This window comes from Oncorhynchus clarkii, chromosome 17 (assembly GCF_045791955.1).
Source record: "Oncorhynchus clarkii lewisi isolate Uvic-CL-2024 chromosome 17, UVic_Ocla_1.0, whole genome shotgun sequence".
In the NCBI taxonomy this organism is placed as follows: domain Eukaryota; kingdom Metazoa; phylum Chordata; class Actinopteri; order Salmoniformes; family Salmonidae; genus Oncorhynchus; species Oncorhynchus clarkii.
The window spans coordinates 27,172,689-27,192,492 of NC_092163.1; positions in this window are offsets into that span (position 1 = coordinate 27,172,689).

The following is a 19,804-nucleotide window of genomic DNA, read 5'->3' on the forward strand; positions in this document are numbered from 1 at the left end:
CTGGCTAGCAGAGTAGAACACTTGAAAATAAAAGAGAGCCGCACACTCTAGGAGCTCAGATGCAAAAATTAAATTACCAACGTTTCGACAGCCAAGCTGTCTTCATCAGGGTGTAAGACCATAGGCTGCTCATGAGTTTCAAGTTAAGGGAAGCTTACAATGTATTCTACAATTTCTACCGGTCTGCGTGCCAGTTCTGATTATTTGCATTTGCACATTTTTATGGAAGTTTCATTTCAATAATAATGTTTTGTTTCTCAAAAAATGGTTAATCATAAAAATCTGAAGTAAAATGCTAAAAATCCACTATGGCTAGAGCACTAGCCTCTGTCATATGGATAAACTGTGATCCATTGGCGGCTAAAGAAATGAGAGCATAGAACTCAGAGATCGCCTATAGGCCAATGCAGAGGGTCCAACCCGAAGATGTCACTAACAAACTTGCAACATTGTATCAACTAGCCTATTTTGAATGATTTTATGTAGACAATAGCGTACGCTGAAATCCCAGAGGGGACCGGGCAATATGATCTGTCCCCCCCAATATATCATTGTAAACATAACTATACAATTTCAATAATATTAAGAACACGCAATGAAAGCACTTGTGCTGATTACAGACACTTAATAGCGCGTTTTTAAGTTTCAAAAGTTTGCATTCCCCCGCCTCTTTACCTCACAATGGTTGAATTGTTAGTTCGGTGCGGCATGTAGCAAGACAGGGACAAGCCTTTAGAGGCCACACGGATGACAGTGGGAATTTATACCAGCTTTTGAAACACAGGGCAGAAGAGGATGATCCCATTTTACTGAAGTGGTTAACAGACCGTACCACAATGTACGCAGGCCCCATAGCACAGAATGAAATTATGAACATCATGGCCAATACAGTCATTCGAGGCATCACAGCTGAGATTAGGTCTCTTCCGATTGTACAATTTTCAGTAATTGTTGATGGCACTCAATATGTCTCTGGTGCTGAACAGAAGAGTGTCTGCCTGCGTTATGTTGACCATAACCTTGTCCCTTACGAGGAGGTTATTGGGCTATACAGGGTGTCAGAGACAACAGGCGAGGGCGTTGCAAAATTGGCAACTGGTGGGTTGTTGAGGCTAAATTTGCCCATGTCTGGCTTACGTGGGCAGAGTTACGTTGGTGCCTCAAACATGGCAGGAAAATACACAGGTGCACAGGCAATTGTGAGGAGGCAGCAGCCATTAGCCCTCTATGTGCATTGTGGAGCACACTGTGTAAATCTGATTACACAGGCTGGCTGCTCAGCCTCTCCACTGATCCGGGATTCCCTTACTTGGGTCCATCAGTTAGGTGTCCTCTATGTCCAGTCAGGAAAGTTGAAGAGCATGTTTGAATCAATTGCCATGTCCGAAGATACACATCTGACCACCCTGAAACCCCTATGTCCAACAAGGTGGACTGTGCGGAATACTGCTATTAGAGCTGTGCTAGGGCAGTATGAGCTGGTACTAAACAGCCAAGAGGAGATGGCAAAAACTGCATCCAAGACAGCTTCAACTGCCAGTGGCTTATTTGAGCACTTCAGCAAAGGCAAGACTGTGTTGGGACTCACACTTGCCTCTGCTGGCTGCAGTCGACTGTGTGCGGTCATCTCGTAGGGGCAAGAGAAAGCTACCTTGCGCTGTATGAGAAAGCAACAACATTGATTGTCTCCATTGAATCCATTGAGACACACTCAAGACGATTTGCTGACAAAGTAGTGGATCACAATAGGGCAGGATTTTTAAAAGTTTTGGACGGTGTGGAGGTTCAGTTTGGCGACCATTTTGACCAGGACAGTCTAAACGTCCTGCAAAAGTTTGAAAGAGCGCTTCTCACGGGGGAGTTGGATGAGTCTCTAGATCAGTACCCTGAGCTGAACATATATTCTCTTTCAGTGCAGTTGCCTCTCTTTCGCAACAAATACCCCTGTAGCAGCAGTGGAGAGGCAGCAGAGGTCGCCAGGAGTCTTCCAGTGGAGGTGCTGGGGTTGTTTGACCAAGTTGAGTTGCTGATCAGAATTTTGTTTGTGGTGCAGGTGTCTTCATGTGAGGCTGAGAGGAGTTTCAGTGCACTTCGCAGGTTGAAGACTTGGCTACGCGCTAGCAAGAGCCAAGAGAGAATGAACGGCGTAGTTGTCTGTAATGTACATAAAGACAGGCTGGACAGTCTCAAGAGGGAAAATATCTGCCAGCAATTTGTTGGATCTATTGAAACCCACAAACTTATGTTCATTTATTTTGTTCATTAGTTCAGTAGTGTGTATAACAGTGGTTCTCAACCTTTTTTGGGTACTGGAACCCCTGCATATTTTGGGGCAAGGTTTTGAGCAGTCCTCAGGGACCCCCACCCCATCTATATTATATGTAAAGTTACTGGAAACATTGTGTCATTGAATACGTTCATTACACTTTTTTATTTCACAGACTCCTTGCAATTACACCAGGGGACCCCTGTTTGAGAACCCCTGGTGTATAATATTATATTTGTTCTTTTGTTTCGTAGTTTTCCGTTTTTAGTACATGACAGTACACTTACTAATGATTTATTTTATGTTTTTTTTATTTAAAATGGCATACTTTGTGTGACATACTTGTCCATAGCTGTTGTTTGAAGAGTTGAGACACTGACTGAACAATAAATACATATTTTTTTAAGGATATTTGAGTTGATTTATTTGGGTTATTCATTTAATTTAAGTAGTTTTTTCACTTTGTGTTCTTGTAAAGCTATTGTAGTAGACTCAGGCCAGTGGCACATATTTAATGACTATATAAATGTATCAGAAAAAGTCCAATAAAAAGATAAATTCAATACTGAGACCAACTTTGTGATGGTTCTCAACAGAGATTATTTTAGATGAGATCGCACGTCCCCCTCAGGAATTGCTCTTGAGAAAATTTCATGTAATTGTCCTCTCCAAAGTTGATATCAGATTTTTGACCCTGGACAGGAGTAATTATAGAATGTTGGCAAAACATGAATTTACTTTAGGGCAATCCAGCATCCTAACAGTGCCAACTTTCCTTTCCAATTCGCAATAGGTGGAAACTAGAGGTCCGTATGTAATGACGAGATGCTCATGTCTCCGCCCTGACAATGGGAGTCTTTGTCCCAGAGGCGGAAAGGCAGGAGACAAGCTTAGGTCTGTATATTATTCCTATAGAAACACATTGGGTTTATACTGGACAGATTTTGGCGAGTGTAAGCCCTCTCGCTTTGCCTCTTCCTCTCTACTGAAACTATATCGCAGGAGAAAGTATCTGAGTGAGCGAAGCAGCGCCCCTCTATACTGCCCTACCAAGCAAAAAGGAAGTAATTGCTCATAGCGTGGAACTGAGAAAAATGGCTTTTATTTACCTTGGTTTCACAAGTAGCAGTAACTGCTAACATGACCCACCTTTTCTCCAAAACACAATACAATAGAGGCAAGATACTTGTCCACGTGATTAAGCATGTATTTAATGTAGCAAATATGACATTAACTCATTTTCTACCAAATGAGCAGTTACTGCCTTTTTGCTTGGTAGGGCAGTATATATAGCCCATGTATCTGACGCTGTCCGGACAGAAATAGTATGACATGCAATACTCTTTTGGTTCAGACAGTATCAAATACATGGTCTACATGTAGTGAGACAGAGGGGCGCTATTTCGCTCACTCGGATGCTTTAAATGAGATTGATGTGTCTTTCTGTCGGCGAGCGTCTCGTCAAATAAATTATCAATATTTAAATATTTTATTTGGGCGGGCAACGAGGTATGGTTGCAATAAATAATTTTGAATAAGATACTACCAACTCTGTCCAAATCTTAGGGCAACATACACTACATGACCAAAAGTACTGTATGTGGACAACTGCTCATTGAACATCTCATTCCAAAATCATGAGCATTAATATGGAGTTGGTTCCCCCCTTTGCTGCCATAATAGCCTCCACTCTTCTGGGAAGGCTTTCCAATAGATGCTGGAATATTGCTGTGGGAACTTGCTTTCATTCAGCCACAAGACCATTATGGAGGTTGGGCACTGATGTTGGGCGATTAGGCCTGGCTCGCAGTCGCCGTTACAATTCATCCCTAAGGTTTTCGATGGGGTTGAGGTCAGGGATCTGTGCAGGCCAGTCAAGTTCTTTCACACCGATCATTTATGTCTGGCCCTCGCTTTGTGCACGATTTTTACGAGCTACTTGCTTCAGCACTCAGCCTTCCCGTTCTGTGAGCTTTTGTGGCCTACCACCTTGCGGCTGGGCCATTGTTGCTTCTAGATGTTTCCACTTCACAATAACAGTACTTACAGTTGACCGAGGCAGTTCCAGCAGTGCAGAAATGTAACTAACTGACTTGTTGGAAAGATGGCATGCTATGACGATGTCAAGTTGAAAATCACTGAGCGCTTCAGTAAGGCCAAGTTTGTCTATGGAGATTGCATGGCTGTGTGCTCGATTTTATACACCTGTCAGCAACGGTGGAGGCTGGAATAGACGAATCAACTAATTTGAAGGGGTGTCCACATACTTTTGTCCATTGTTTTTCTCAAAATTGCTTAAGCTCAGTAAATGTGGTTAGGAATCATTGCCGGACAGCCATATCCATACCTTGTCTCACACTTTCAAGCCAATTTAAAACAGGACAGACTAGTCTCCTCAGGAACACTCAACACCTCTTGGAAAAACATTCTGTGGAGTCTTTGGCATTAAAATGAGTGTAATTGTCCCACTGAAAAATACAACTCTATCCCAGGGTTAGGTATTTAGAAGCCTGAGGCACTGTGGCCGGAGGTGCTGTCTGACAAACATAGGTGTGATCTTGTCAAAAAGGGACCAAAACAGATCAGAGATATTGTATTCCCTCAAAGTGGGGACCCACTTTTTTCGCACAGACATGGTTTCTGTGTTCAAGTAGAGCTGATGCAGCTTTTTGTTTTTGTTGTCGCATTTTTGGGGGAAAAAGTGACTTATTTGAGCAGTGATGGTTTTTGCTACTGGAAGAATATCGGGACCAATTTCAAAGCACATGAGCGGTATACTGAGCATTTACAAAACATGGAGAGTTGGCGACACCTTGCGGAAAGATTGAAAACATGCACAACCATTGACGCAATCAACCAAGAGTTAATGGCACTTGAGGTAAATCACTGGCAAGTGGAGTTAATGGCACAATTTGACCCTGTAACGAGTGAACATTTGAGAAAGTTTGAAAATCAGGAAATAAGTGACTGTTATCTTAGCAAGAGTATCAAAAATAAAACCATAGAGGGAATTGAGAAGATTAATTTAGTAAAATAATTTGCTGTCGTCATTGGTATTATGTATCATACACTGTGTGTGCAATACAATGGTGTTGCCATTGAAGAGCACTTTATGGGGTTCATCAATGTTCCCACGAAATCTGCCTCCAGAAATAAAGCTTCTCCCAAGTGGGTGTGACACCTGCTTCCGCTGCACTGCTGCTTGGATTTCACCTGGCGATCTGTTCACCGTCTGCCCTGTCTGGTACAAGTACCCCCACCACACTCCCCCCTCTCTACCGAGCTTTCACTCGCCTCGAGCACACAGGCACTGTTGGGGTGAGTGACTCAACTTACAATGGCTAGTCCCAAGTCATTATTTTTTATTTTTTTATTGTGCATTTTGCTATTTGTCTTATGACTCCTGCATGCTTTGTTGACTTGAACTTTCTTGTTTACCCTACTGTGGGACAGACTATGTTTGTTCCCACATTCGGGAATTTAGTGTAACTGACTTTTAAATGATATAGCTGAATGGTTTTTGAATTGTGTTCTAAATCTGTGCTCCATAATTCTTTGTCCTAGCCAGGAGAGGTCAGCTCCAGCTTTGATTCCAGACTCCCAGCCCAGCGCCAACGATGTTCGTCATCAGAGTGGTTGCCATGGCAGGTGACATGAAGGATGTGCATAGTAACATTTTTTTTTAAATCCACCAGGGGCCCAACAACCTATCAACCCCTCTATTATTATGTGCCTATGTGTGTATATAATAAGCCATGTTTGTGTGCTCCATAATCCTGTGGCTGTGGAAAACGTCAACGCTCAGACCAAGGAGTACCAACACAGTCCCTCAGATGCCTTCTGGGAGGCCCGCAATATCATACGTATAGCGCCGCACGAACGCTAACGTTAATATTGTCGCATCATTTCAAATGTCTAGCACCCTGAAGATACTGTATCTCCCTCTGCACTGATGGCATTATATGTGCTATATTTCTTGACATATAATCTGTACCACATACTGTAAAAGTTTTAATTTTCCTTGTTGATATAGAACATTTCAGGGACACCATAACATTCTGTTGAACCTACCTCATGTATTCATGCATTTGTTCCCCCCCTCTCTTTCTCCCTATCTCTCTCCCTCCCTCCAGCTAAGGCCATTCATCACCAGTGTGAGTCTCTGATGGGAGATGACCTGGTCAACCTGGTTGTGGTCATGGAGGACGAGTCCACTCAGGAGAAATTCCTGGCCTCAGAGGAGTTCAATATCACCATACTGGTATAGCCATCTCTTCAGAAAGTCTTTAACTTCACTTAGAGTATTTCAATTATGTTATACAGTACCACATTGGAGAATAATGGTGAAGACAAAAAATATGAAATAACACATGTGGAATCATGTAGTAACCAAAAAAGTGTTAAACGATTCAAAATATATTTATATTTTAGATTCTTCAAAGTAGCCAAGTTTGCCTTGACGACAGCTGTATTTATGGCCATAAGCCAACAAGAAAATGTTCATCCAGAAGTGCTGCTCCTAGCACAGACTGGAATATGTTCCAGGATTCATCCAATGGCATTGAGGAGTATTACACCTCGATAAGTGCATCGACGACATCGTCCCCATAGTGACAGTAAGTACATTTCCCAACCAGAAACCATTGATTACAGGCAACATCGGCACTGAGCTAAAGGCTGGAGCTGCCACTTTCTAGGAGCGGGACACTAATCCAGATGCTTCTAAGAAATCCCGCTATGCCCTCAGACGAACCATTAAACAGGCAAAGCGTCAATACAGGACTAAGATTGAATCCTACTATACCAGCTCTGACGCTCATCGGATGTGGCAGGGCTTGAAAACTATTACAGACTACAAAGGGAAACCCAACCGCAAGCTGCCCAGTGACGAGAGCCTACCAGACGGGCTAAATGCCTTTTATGCTCGCTCCCAGGCAAGCAACACTGAAGAATGCATGAGAGCACCAGCTGTTCCGGACGACTGTGTGATCACGCTCTCTGTTGCCGCTGTGAGCAAGACCTTTAAACAGGTAAACATTCACAAAGTACCGGGGCCATACCGATTACCAGGACGTGTACTCAAAGCATGCGCAGACCAACTGGCAAGTGCCTTCACTGACATTTTCAACCTCTCCCTGACTGAGTCTGTATAACCTACATGTTTCAAACAGGCCAACTCTGTGCCCAAGAATGCGAAGGTAACCTGCACTCACATTGGTATCCATGAAGTGCTTTGAAAGGTTGATCATTGCTCACATCAACACCATCATGCCAGAAACCCTAGACCCACTCCAATTCTCACACCCCTCCCAACAGATCCAAAGATGACGCAATCTCAATTGCACCACACACTGCTCTTTCCAACCTGGACAAAAGGAACACCTACAGTGCCTTGCGAAAGTATTCGGCCCCCTTGAACTTTGCGACCTTTTGCCACATTTCAGGCTTCAAACATAAAGATATAAAACTGTATTTTTTTTGTGAAGAATCAACAACAAGTGGGACACAATCATGAAGTGGAACAACATTTATTGGATATTTCAAACTTTTTTAACAAATCAAAAACTGAAAAATTGGGCGTGCAAAATTATTCAGCCCCCTTAAGTTAATACTTTGTAGCGCCACCTTTTGCTGTGATTACAGCTGTAAGTCGCTTGGGGTATGTCTCTATCAGTTTTGCACATCGAGAGACTGAAATGTTTTCCCATTCCTCCTTGCAAAACAGCTCAAGCTCAGTGAGGTTGGATGGAGAGCATTTGTGAACAGCAGTTTTCAGTTCTTTCCACAGATTCTCGATTGGATTCAGGTCTGGACTTAGACTTGGCCATTCTAACACCTGGATATGTTTATTTTTGAACCATTCCATTGTAGATTTTGCTTTATGTTTTGGATCATTGTCTTGTTGGAAGACAAATCTCCGTCCCAGTCTCAGGTCTTTTGCAGACTCCATCAGGTTTTCTTCCAGAATGGTCCTGTATTTGGCTCCATCCATCTTCCCATCAATTTTAACCATCTTCCCTGTCCCTGCTGAAGAAAAGCAGGCCCAAACCATGATGCTGCCACCACCATGTTTGACAGTGGGGATGATGTGTTCAGGGTGATGAGCTGTGTTGCTCTTGCGCCAAACATAACGTCTTGCATTGCTGCCAAAAAGTTATATTTTGGTTTCATCTGACCAGAGCACCTTCTTCCACATGTTTGGTGTGTCTCCCAGGTGGCTTGTGGCAAACTTTAAACAACACTTTTTATGGATATCTTTAAGAAATGGCTTTCTTCTTGCCACTCTTCCATAAAGACCAGATTTGTGCAATATACGATTGTTGTCCTATGGACAGAGTCTCCCACCTCAGCTGTAGATCTCTGCAGTTCATCCAGAGTGATCATGGGCCTCTTGGCTGCATCTCTGATCAGTCTTCTCCTTGTATGAGCTGAAAGGTTAGAGGGACGGCCAGGTCTTGGTAGATTTGCAGTGGTCTGATACTCCTTCCATTTCAATATTATCGCTTGCACAGTGCTCCTTGGGATGTTTAAAGCTTGGAAAATCTTTTTGTATCCAAATCCGGCTTTAAACTTCTTCACAACTGTATCTCGGACCTGCCTGGTGTGTTCCTTGTTCTTCATGATGCTCTCTGCGCTTTTAACGGACCTCTGAGACTATCACAGTGCAGGTGCATTTATACGGAGACTTGATTACACACAGGTGGATTGTATTTATCATCATTAGTCATTTAGGTCAACATTGGATCATTCAGAGATCCTCACTGAACTTCTGGAGAGAGTTTGCTGCACTGAAAGTAAAGGGGCTGAATAATTTTGCACGCCCAATTTTTCAGTTTTTGATTTGTTAAAAAAGTTTGAAATATCCAATAAATGTCGTTCCACTTCATGATTGTGTCCCATTTGTTGTTGATTCTTCACAAAAAAATATAGTTTTATATCTTTATGTTTGAAGCCTGAAATGTGGCAAAAGGTCGCAAAGTTCAAGGGGGCCGAATACTTTCGCAAGGCACTGTATGTGAGAGTGCTGTTCACTGACTAAAGCTCAGCATTCAACACCAAGGACGCTGGGACTAAACACCTCCCTCTGCAACTGGATCCTGGACTTCCTGACGGGCCGACCCCAGGTGGTAAGGGTAGGTAACAACTAATCTGCCACGCTGATCCTCAACACTGGAGCCCTTAAGGGGTGCGTGCTTAATCCCCTCCTCTACTCCCTGTTCACCCATGACTGTGTGGCCAAGCACGACTCCAACGCCATCATTAAGTTTGCTGACAGAACAACAGTGGTAGGCCTGATCACCGACAACAATGAGACATTCTGTGGGGAGAAGGTCAGAGACTGCCAGGACAACAACCTCTCCTTCAATGTTAGCAAGACAAACAAGCTGATCGTGGACTATAGGAAAAGAAGTGCCAAACAGGCCCCCATTAACATCAACGGGGATGAAGTTTCCAGCTACAATAGTCATTTACAACATTAACAATGTCTACACTGTATTTCTGATCAATTTGATGTTATTTTAATGGATAAAAAATCTGCTTTTATGTCAAAAACAAGGACATATCTAAGTGACCCCAAACTTTTGAATGGCAATGTAACTATAACAGTGGAGGCTGCTGAAGGGAGGACGGCTCATAATAATGACTGGAATGGAGTCAATGGAATGGTATCATTCCATTGAATGTGAGCCGTCCTCCCCACAGCAGCCTTCACTGAACTACTATACATATAGGTAGGGGTAAAGTGAATAGATAATAAACCGCGAGTAGCAGCAGCGTAAAAAAGGTGGTCAATACAAATAGTCCGGGTAGCCGTGCTGTTGTCGTGCCCTCTTCACAACTGCCTTGTTGTGTTCGGACCATGATAGTTTGTTAGCGTGGCAGATGTGTTGTTGCCAACCCTTACCACCTGGGGGCGGCCCGTCAGGGTCCTTAGCTTAGTGATGAGCTTTGAGGGTACTATGGTGTTAAAAGCTGAGCTTGGGTTTCTATGATGATTGTGTTGATGTGAGCCATGACCAGCCTTTCAAAGCACTTTATGGCTACAGATGCGAGATCTACGGGGCGATAGTCATTAAGGCAGGTTACCTTAGTATTCTTGGGCACAGGGACTATGGTGGTCTGCTTGAAACATGTAGGTATTTCAGAGTCGGTCAGGGAGAGCTTGAAAATGTTAGTGAAGACACTTGCCAGTTGGTCAGCGCATGCTCTGAGTACGCATCCTGGTAATCCGTCTGACCCTGCGGCCTTGTGAATGTTGACCTGTTTAAAGGTCTTACTCACATCTGCTACGGAGAATGTGATTGAAGGCATTTAGCTCGTCTGGTAGGCTCGTGTCACTGGGCAGCTCGCAGCTGGGTTTCCCTTTGTAATCTGTAATAGCTTGCAAGCCCTGCCACATCTGACGAGCGTCAGATCCGGTGTAGTAGGATTCATCCTTAGTCCTGTATTGACACTTTGCCTGTTTGATGGTTCTTTGGAGGTCATCACGGGATTAGTGTTCCTCTCCTTGAAAGCGATAGCTCCAGCTCAGTTTGGATGTTGCCTGTAGTTCATTGCTTCTAGTTGGGATATGTACACTACCGTTCAAAAGTTTGGGGTCACTTAGAAATGTCCTTGTTTTTGAAAGAAAATATTTTTGGGGATTTTCTTTCAGAAATACAGTGTAGACATTGTTAATGTTGTAAATGACTATTGTAGCTGGAAATGGCAGATATTTTATGGAATATCTACATAGGCGTACAGAGGCCCATTATCAGCAACCATCACTCCTAGTTGAGTATCTGGAGCATCAGCATTTTTGGGTTTGATTACAGGCTCCAAATGGCCAGAAACAAAGTACTTTCTTCTGAAACTCATCAGCCTATTCTTGTTTGGAGAAATGAAGGCTATTCCATCTGAGAAATTGTCAAGAAACTGAAGATCTCGTACAACGCTGTTTACTACTCCCTTCACAGAGCAAACTGGCTCTAACCAGAATAGAAAGAGGAGTGGGAGGCCCCGGTGCACAACTGTAACCACAATGTCACAAATAATTTGTATCTACCTTTCCAATTACTTTTAGAGTTTGGGATTTACAAATGTGCGCTGTGAGAATATCTAATAATAATAATAATCGCTTTGTAAATAAGGATGCATTATGAAAGGAAAAGGACATGCTCAAGAGACGATGGTAATATTTTTCCTTTTAGAGACTATAATAGGTCATTTTTATTTATCTTAGAATAAAAACCTTAGTATAACAACAGTTTTAGTAAGTCATATGCTACAGTCCAGTTACAGCTTGTTCTGATTACTTAGTGGCACCACAAATGTGAATTAATATTTACAAAACAATTTACCAAACAAAACACATTAAAAATTGCCCCAAAAAATAGGTATTTAATATGCTCAAAATGACTCCCCGCACCCAATTTAAATAAATAAATAAATTGCTATGCTACGACAGCCAACCAAGCACTGCCATCCGAAATAATCATTAGCAAATGTAATCATAGTCATGACTAAACGTAACCCATTGGCATTATTATTACTACCGGTTATATTATTACGGTGTACTGCAGTTCTGTGTGTGCAAGTGGAGTTGCCGTACTCCAGCAGAAGCCGTTACTCAACGGCTGTAGGTAGGTACAAGCAATGTCAAACACTGTACTGTCTCTCTATTTCATTACTTTCAAATGTATTAAAAAGTGGAAAACTAGAATGTAATATGAGTGTTACCTAGGCTATATCACTGTCGATTATGATAGTTTTAACGGCAACACGTCATTTTTCGCAGGAACTGTGATTGTGGAAATAAATCATATTTTGCAAAAAAATATCAGTAATTGCATGGAGTGGAAACAAACGTTTTTGGTGAAAACGGGCCGATTTGCAAGTGCTAATCAATCAACCATCACCAACAGTAGCTATCATAGCTAAGTTACCTGGAATGTTAATTAGCCACACATTGACCCAGCGACCAACAATCGTGCTTGTCAGAAAGCCCACGTTAAGTCTGAGTAAAGTGTCAATCATTTATGTTATGCTACATGTGTAATTTATGTAGACATTAGTAGCGTTCATTTATTGCATATTCGTATAGTATACTGTGTTTGATTAAAGTGCAAGCACTTTCTTGATATAATAATCATTGCCATTCAGATCAGAAATGGTTAGTAATCCATTCCTGAACATCATGGCAAGAAACACCACTTGTTTACTGATAATATTTATTTCATATGAGAGAGAGAGAGCATGAGGATGCCGACAGGGCAGGGAGAGCAGGTGAGTGAGAAAAGGAGCGAATATTGATGGTTAAGACCGAATAATGACATCACAACAATCTAATCCTAATGTTAATTTAAGATGAGATATTCCTCTAAGTATGACTTCTCATGTGTATTTCAGATACACACTCAAGCAGGGAGAGTGGGTTTGAGACAACGACAGACAGAGAGAGAGAGCAGACAGGCAGGCGAAGATGAAGGTGCAGGAGAGGGATGGGAGGAGCTTGGACCTTGTCCAAATCAGCCATATTTGAATGTCATAACTAGGTCAAACCCTTTTAAATGGGACACTCTACTTTCAGGAGAAAAAGTTTTAAAGATTATACTTGGCTCCATTACAGCTCCTCCTTAAAAGAGGGTCCTCTGTTTCTATTGTGCTAAATACTTAGCAACACACAAGTCTAAGCTTCCATCAAAAGCAGATTCAGCTTTTGTATAGATTGGCTTTTAAAATTGGAAGAAGCCACTGGAGAAATGTAGTGAGCATAAAGACAGCCAGTGTCACAAATGACCTGTGATGACTCAGATTCAGGAGCCAACGCCTGTTAATGTGCAACTTTCACATGAGCTTGAAAGACAGCAGCAACAAGCGAGGCGAAATCGTATGAAGATTGTTGGGGTTGTGAAGTACTTTTCATGGCAAGGTCAGGCTTTTCAAGGCGTTGATAAGGAGAGTGGGAATTTCAGCCAGCTTCTAAAGTACAAGGCAGAGGGCGATGCAGAGCTGACCACCTGGCTGAAAGGTCACTTTGATTTCACCAGTCCCCAAATGCAAAACAACATTTTGAAGCTGGTGGGCAATACAATCGTCAAAGAAATTGTGTCGGAAATAACATCAATGCCAGCGGTCCAGTTCACACTTATCATTGATGGTACCCAGGATATATCAGGAGTTGAGCAGGAGTCAATATGTTTGCGCTTTGTAGATGCAGATCTACAACCAAAGAAAGAATTCCTGAGACTCTACGAAGTGTCTTCAACGATAGGGAAAAATATAGCCAAGATGGCATGTGATGTGATGATGCGTCTAGGCCTTCCTCTGTCCCAACTTCAAGGACAAACATATGACGATGCCGCAAACATGGCTGGACGATTGCAGGGGGTGCAAGCCATTTTAAGGAAAGAACAACCGCTGGCTATGTATTGTCACTGTGGTCCACACTGAGTGAACTTAGTTACGCAAGCTGCCTGTGTAGCCTCTCCACTAGTAAGATATTCAGTGGGTCTGGTGCCTGGATTGGGGGGCTTCTTTAATCAATCTGGCAAGTTCAAGGTGATTTTCCAGGAAATCGCAAAATCAAAGCATGGTTTCACCTCGTTGAAACCTCTCTCTCCCACCAGGTGGAATGTTCGCACCTCTGCCATCCGCTCAGTTCTCAGCCAGTGAGCCTGTAATCGAACCCACACATGCTGATGCTACCAGTTGTGCTACCAGTTGTGCTAACATAATTGCTAAAGGGTTTTCTAATGATCAATTAGCCTTTTAAAATTATAAACTTGGATTAGCTAAGACAACATGCCATTGGAACACAGGAGTGATGGTTGCTGATAGTTATTCCATAAAAAATCTGCCATTTCCAGCTATAATAGTCATTTACAACATTAACAATGTCTACTGTATTTCTGATAAATTTGGAAAAAAATTAATGGACAAAAAATGTTCTTTTCTTTCAAAAACATGGACATTTTTTAAGTGACCCCAAACTTTTGAACAGTAGTGTACATATTTTGTCCACACTGGCCCGTTGTCCAACTCTTTGTCCACTGATCTCCACGGATGGTTGTCGGCATGGTTGTATGCTCTGCAAAAACACATTCACGTTTTTAGTACACAATTATCAATTGTATTACACAGTATGCCTACACATTGATAGGCTATATAAAAATGTTTTCAAGAAAAGGCACTGAAACCAAAATACCTTTTAGTTTTGGTGATCCTCTCAGCTCCGACTCATAACGGCTTATTTTGTAATCCAATGCATTGAACGAATGTATTAATTACAGTCATTTATTATTCTCATTCTCGGACTGGAAACATTGTTTGCAGAGTTCACGATCTCATTTTTTATTAAAAAATAACAATATTTTGGGAGATGATTTGGTTTTCAAATAACTGAAAGTCAGCAGTTGTAAACTGAATGAAGGCCAAAATATTTATTTCTGTTTTTAGAGGGAGAGACACCAAAAGCCCACCATGCCTATTTTTTGGGACATGGACATCCCGGCAGGCCAAACCCTCGCCTAACCCTGACAACGCTTATTCCAATTGTGCGCCGCCCTATGGGACTCCCCATCGGGGTCGGATGTTATGCAGCCTGGGACTGTAGTGATGCTTCTTGCCTTGAGATGCAGTTCCTTAGACCACTGTGCCACTCAGGAGCCATGACCAACATGAGCATTATATATTGTCCTGCTAATAGCCCATCCTAGAAACGGTGTGTACAGAATTCACAGCCTGCTTCGCTTGTGAAAAACAGGGTTAATAATAATAGTAATACTTTTCCCCCCCTTCCACTTGTTAAAGGTTCCAATTGATAAAGTTTTTTTTGATCAATTAGTATATTTGAGTTTAACGCGGGTAGGCTATTGCTTCAAATCCTATTGCTTTTATATAATTCTATATTAATAATTAACTAATAATAATAATTGTTTAAAAAATAATGGGTCTCCCGGTCATGGCCAGCACGGGTATCGAACCAGCACCTTAGCAACACAGTTGACACTGTAATGCAGTGTCTTAGACCGCTGCGCCACTCTGCTGTATTATGAATGAGTGAGTCACTCAACTTTATGTAGGTGCCGAGGCTATATGACTGCGCTGCCAACTTGAGTATTTAGCAGACATCACTTCCTTATATTCAGTCAACACATATATTTTAAGAATATCATGGAATATAATTGAATATTTCTCTTAGAATAAAAATCTTAGTGTAATTAATGTCTCGTTGGTAGGATAGTCTCGAATGAAGCTCATCCAGTTTATTTTCCAGTGATTGTACGTTCGCCAGTAGGATGGATGGTAAAGGCACATTATCCACTCGCCGACTAATTCTCTCCAAGCACCCATATGTCGGCTTAATCAGAAATTACCTTTAAATGTTTACAACATTTTTATGTTTTGCTCTTCTCTTTTACTCCTTGTACTTTTAAATGGGTTTATATCTTGTTAGACAATTGGTGGTTGGCATTATTTGAAAAATATTCCTAACATTATTGAGTTCACACCTGCATTGCTTGCTGTTTGGTGTTTTAGGCTGGGTTTCTGTACAGCACTTTGTGACATCAGCTGATGTAAGAAGGGCTTTATAAATACATTTGATTGATTGAGATCAGTGCAGTAAGCATCCACTTGAGGGTGCTATTGGCCCACATTTTCTAATTTGTATTCCCGACAATCTAAAAATCTAAGTTAGTTAAATACATGACCTAATCATTTTATTTGCTTGAGGTATCTATCTGTATGCTAACCTCCTCTCCAAAATTATTATTTGGTTTGAATGCGTTCTGGTTGAATATGAGTACATTATTTTTTTCTATTTGTCATGGCATCTTGAAATAAAAGTTATTGTGCTGTATTCTCATGGGATCGTGCAATGTCAGAAAAATGTACATTCAGTTAAGGTCTGAAATGTTACAGATTGTGCGATAGAAACTTAAACGTTGTGTAGTAGAAATGTACCCCACCTTCACTAAACCCCTAAAATAAAGCAGCTTAATTGACTTTTAAACTCCAAATCTATTTTGCATGAAGACACAACCTGTCATTCATCACAAACCTTGTGAATATCTGGGTTTTCCCTCTTCCCAATGCAGAAAGTCTGCATTTAATCAGTGGACACCACTTGTTTTTATTACAACACACCTGTCATAATTGTTTTATTTACTAAAGTAGAGGTTTATTATTATTATTATTATTGCTAAAGGTACTTCATAGGTGTAAACAGAAATTTTATAGCAAGAGATAGCACTTGTATAGCCTAAGAAAGTAGCAGAAATGTGCAGGAAGTAGTTTTGAATGCATTTTATTGAAGGGAAACGATAACAGTCTTGAACTTTTTGGCAACATAGTGATATAATCTTATTTACTGTACAATGAGGAATTGAACTACAAAATACGAGTCTTCTCCCCCCGTTTTTTTAAACCATTGCTCACACCCACAAGGTGTATAAACAACAACAATAAATAAGAATAAGATAATAGAAACTAAACAACAACGTGAAGAACATAAATCTATCATCTCTAATAAGCACATGTAGGACAGTATGCAGGTGTGGGTGCATGAACTTTGCAGATGTATTTCTCACATGTGCAGCACATAGTATTTGTTTTACAGTCCTTCTTAGGGGGACAGAATTGGTATCTCCTCTTCTTGCCTGCCCCAGCTGCAGTCTCAGGTGGATCAGGACAAGATTCAGCCCCCTGAACAGCTTTCACAAGCGCTGCAGATGCTGCTGTGTGGGGGAAGCGCTCCCTTTTTTGAATGTGTGGGGTTACAAGTGCCTTTCCCAGCTGCTCCAGGAACACCCTACTCTTGTTCCGTCGATCAGGCATCCAGGTAGGGTTGATCTTGTTCCAGATCACGAAGGCATTGTATGAGGACACATCAATGATATTATGGAAGATGACCAGGGGCCAGCGGGCAGTCATCCTCCTGCAGCTGTAAGTTCCCATCACCTTGTCCAGGTTGTCCACGCCTCCTGTATTGTGGTTGTAGTCCAGGATGATTGCTGGCTTCCTGTCCTCATGATCACTGATCTCAGCTGTTTTGTGCAGTGTGCTCAGGAGGACCACATTATTGTTCCTCTTTGGGAGGTAAGAAACTAGAGTGGTGGTGGGGGTGAAGGCAAACTTTGATGATAAGGCCTCTCTCCCCCTTGTTGTGAGGAGTGCAGGGGGGAGCTCAGGCTTGTTCTTTCTAACTGTGCCAAACATGGTGTTCTTCCTCTTCAGGAGCTGTTGGCTGAGTTCAATCAGTAGCACACAATCTCAATGTCTTATTGTATGTGTGTGTGTTTCTTTGTTTTTTTTTGTGGTGTGTAAATTATTTTAGAACTGCCGGTCAAAAACGACCCTAAGACAATTTTGGTAGCCTGGTGGTGTACAGATTTCATGGAAATATGTGACCCGATTCGGGAAACTAGGCGTATGTCGCAAGTCACGACTTCACAGGAGAGCATTTTTTTTTTAGCAAAATGCGTTTTTTGGCAGAAATGCCTTCTAGTGAACTTTCATGTGCCTTAATATCAAACTTATATGCCATCTGTAAATGTGAATAAAAATAAAAAATTTACGAGCCTAGTTGGTTTATTCTGTCTATTGGAGCTGGTCAGTATGTTAGGTAATCGTGTTGAACGCGGCTTAAAAAAAAAAAAAACGCTTAGTAAAACTGCATAAACCTAATGTCAAGTTATACTAGTGTACTGTTAGCTAGTTAATGTTAGCTGGCTGGCTGGCTCGCTAGCTAACGTTACGTGTATGCTCTCCACTTTCTGGAGGACCGTGTTTTGAAATCATTGGAATATCAGTATGATAGCTAAGGAGATGGAGAAAACACCAGTCTGGATTACTTTGTCAAACTAAAGCAACCATGCATGGCATCAGACAGGAGATGTGTCCAACCACAATGTATACTGGTTATATTTTCAGATATTACACATATCTAATTTTGACAGAAAATGGTTTCATTTCAAGTGTACTGATAGCTAGCTAACGTTAGCTGTCTGGGTCGCTAGCCGATGTTATGTGTATGATCTTATTGTAATGAAACAGCAGGGAGCAGGTCTCGAACCCTCGACCTTTGAGCCCGAGATGCGGCGCGCTATCGACTCTGCCGTAAAAGCATGCTCGTGCGGAAGGGTCGATTTCTGCGCTTATAAACACAGGGTTGATACACTACTCCCTCCTTTCAAAGAGCGCATCCTCGAGCTAGCTTGCGACTCTACGTCTTACAGGAACGCGCTCACCGGCCAAGCACACGCACTGTCGTGAATGCGAGGTCCGATCACTTCTGACACCAATGTAATGAAACAGCAGGGAGCAGGTCTCGAACCCTCGACGTTCGAGCCCGAGGTCCGGCACACTATCGACTGTGCCGTAACAGTTTATTAATCCAACAGGGGCAGGCAAAAGACAGGTCAATTGCAGGCAGTAAAGGTCAACACTGGGAAACCAGGAACAACCGAGAGACAGGAACAGAGGGAAAAACGCTGGTAGACTTGACGAAACAAAACAAACTGGCAACAGACAAACAGAACACCGGTATAAGTACACAAGGGATAATGGGGAAGATGGGCAACACCTGGAGGGGGGTGGAGACAATCACAAAGACAGGTGAAACAGATCACGGTGTGACAGATGTAATTTATTAAATCCACTTCAATCAGTGTAGATGAATGGGAGGAGACAGGTTAAAGATGTCTTTTTTAAGTCTTGAGATAATTGAGACATGTATTGTGTATGTGTGCCATTCAGAGGGTGAATGGGCAAGATTAAATATTTTAAGTGCCTTTGAATGGGATATGGTAGTAGGTGGGAGTCACACCTGTTTGAGTGTCTCAAGAACACAACTGTGGGAAGCATTGGAGTCAACATGGGCCAGCATCCCTGTGGAACGCTTTTGACACGTTGTGGAGTCCATGCCCTGACATATTGAGGCTGTTCTGAAGGCAAAAGTAGACGTCAAATGACCTATTAGGTGAAAATTCTGGAATATAGTTACAATGTATAGTCAGTGAGCAATTCAATTTGAAATAAGATACACTTTTCTCAGAATGTAATTAATTTATCTTTATTAATCTATTATAATTGTCCGTCAAAACAAATCAACAATAAAACCTTATATACAAATCATAGCTAAGCTGACAGGCACTGTAATAGGCACATGCATGTCCAAAGACAATCATACCATTTTCATTACATACAGGCTATATAAACATTCATGGAGAAAGATAACAACAATTGTACACCGATCAATTCATGAAACAGAATAAGATTCAATCGCCAGACTAAGTGCTCTATTCAATCTGTAAACCTGAAGTGTTACATATTCTGGGATAGAAATGTAAAGGTCATTTACGATTGAGCCGACCCATTGTGAATGTAATCCCCGCTAAAGCAGGAACATTGCCTTTAAATTTCAGTCACGCTTTAAAGCTGAACTTCCGCGATGCGGATTGAATAGAGCCCTAAGTCCTCTTCATGACAAATGTATACGCTAAAAAGACGTTTCACAAGGAATTGGTATTTCTTAAGTTAAGTGTATGATTTCCT